Source organism: Coregonus clupeaformis, chromosome 40 (genome assembly GCF_020615455.1).
Source record: "Coregonus clupeaformis isolate EN_2021a chromosome 40, ASM2061545v1, whole genome shotgun sequence".
Classification (NCBI taxonomy): Eukaryota; Metazoa; Chordata; class Actinopteri; order Salmoniformes; family Salmonidae; genus Coregonus; species Coregonus clupeaformis.
Genome location: NC_059231.1, coordinates 8,602,903 through 8,604,951, shown reverse-complemented (window position 1 = coordinate 8,604,951; position 2,049 = coordinate 8,602,903). Strand labels below are relative to the sequence as shown.

General features: G+C 42.9%; 1 long non-coding RNA gene across 2 annotated transcripts in view; it reads left to right on the top strand.

Annotated features, from left to right (window-relative positions):
- Window positions 1–1,199, top strand: part of LOC123482885 — a 73,927-nt gene extending 72,728 nt beyond the window's left edge. For both annotated transcript variants that reach the window (XR_006657999.1, XR_006658000.1), the window contains exons 2-3: window positions 431–581; window positions 1,005–1,199. This is a non-coding gene — a long non-coding RNA (uncharacterized LOC123482885). The remainder of the gene's footprint in view (window positions 1–430; window positions 582–1,004) is intronic.
- Window positions 1,200–2,049: the final 850 nt, after the last annotated feature.

Sequence of the window (2,049 nt, the reverse complement as noted above, 5' to 3'; positions counted from 1 at the left end):
CTCAAAAAATGAATTCATAAGCAGTCCAAATAACTGCTTTAGCGGTTCTAGTATTAATAATGCGGTTGGAACCTGTTATAACACGTTCATGACACACACATAGATATGAGAGAGAGAGAGAGAGAGAGAGAGAGAGAGAGAGAGAGAGAGAGAGAGAGAGAGAGAGAGAGAGAGAGAGAGAGAGAGAGAGAGAGAGAGAGAGAGAGAGAGAGAGAGAGAGAGAGAGAGAGAGAGAGAGAGAGAGAGAGAGAGAGAGAGAGAGAGAGAGAGAGAGAGAGAGAGAGAGAGAGAGAGAGAGAGAGAGAGAGAGAGAGAGAGAGAGAGAGAGAGAGAGAGAGAGAGGGGAGAGAGAGAGGGGGAGAGAGAGAGGGAGAGAGAGAAAGGTAATGGTGAAAGGGGCCGTGCTGATCTGATCTTCCTGTGAATGCAGGTTGATCTACCTGCATGCTAGCAACACCAGAGAGAGGGAACAATGGGTTAATCTGCCTGCCTGCTACCAACACCAGAGAGAGGGAACAAAGGGTTGATCAAAGCTCTCTATCCACTGGAGGACGTCCTCCGGAAGTTGTCATAATTACTGTGTAAGTCTATGGAAGGGGGTGAGAACCAAGAGCCTCCTCTGTTTTGCATTGAAGTCAATGTACCCAGAGGAGGACGGAAGCTAGCTGTCCCCCAGCTACACCATGGTGCTACCCTACAGAGTGCTGTTGAGGCTACTGTAGACCTTCTTTGCAAAACAATGTGTTTTAATCAATTATTTGGTGAATATATTTAGTATAGTTTTATTTTAAAAGGATAACTTTTTTTTAATGTTTCACTATTTCTATTTTTATGAAATTCACTGAGGAGGATGGTCCTCCCCTTCCTCCTCTGAGGAGCCTCCACTGACACACACGACACCAGCTTGATGTGTCCCTCGTCCCCTGTCTTTTTACCCACAGAGCAACAGCTCTGGTGCTCTCTGTCGCTCATTACATTATTTATTTTTCTATGCTTGTCCTAAGGGTGGGAAGAGCTGACCAATCAGAACTGAGGAGGATTGTTACGGGGCCCATGAGGAACACCTGACGCTCCGCTGACTTCTCTCTCCCGGATGCTCTCCTGCCCAAACTGTCCCGTTGTCGGTTTCACCGCCTCTGAACCACCTTACCCCGAATAGGAGTGTACCCAATCCCAATTTTAACTCCATCTCCCTCTCTCTCTTTCTCTCTCTCTCTCTCTCTCTCTCTCTCTCTCCCACACCTCACACACACAGGCACACAATATATTGTAGTTTTTTTTTTTCAATTAGTGTTGTAATGACGCTCTTATTTGGTTACAAATGTGTTAACTGTTGTTACTTCTATTGTCAATGATGTTGTTAATTTGCTGTTAATTTGAATACAGGTATTGTATGTACAAATGTATTGTTTTTCTTACATTTAGATTTCAGGGAGCCTATGTGTGGTCTCAATTAAATATCCTGTAGACTAGGCTATATGAATAAAAATAAAAAATAAATAATATGCCATTTAGCAGACGCTTTTATCCAAAGCGACTTACAGTCGTGCGTGCATACATTTTTGTGTATGGGTGGTCCCGGGGATCGAACCCACTACCTTGGCGTTACAAGCGCCGTGCTCTACCAGCTGAGCTACATGTACGGCTCTGACCCCGACGTTGACTGGAAATAAATATTGATAACACATATATTTTACTCTTAAGCTTGCAAATCGTCACACTCCTAAACGTTATGTAAAATGTAGCTCATGTAGTTCAAGTCAAGCAAGTGTCCACGCTCCTATATCCTTTTTACTGCAGAGGGCTACATCAGGGTCACGCAGAGTGTTTCTTGGTAGTCTTAAGATAATCTACTTTGAAACAAAAGTACACACCTCACACTCATGGTTATGGGCTGAAAAAAAAAAAAAGGAAGACACCTGTACCATGTCAGATGTAGAGTTGAAATGTATTCCATTTTGAATTTGCATCCCAATATTACACTTCATATACATCACAGAAGATTGTAATATAACAACAACAAAAAACTTTTGACATATAAACACCAGA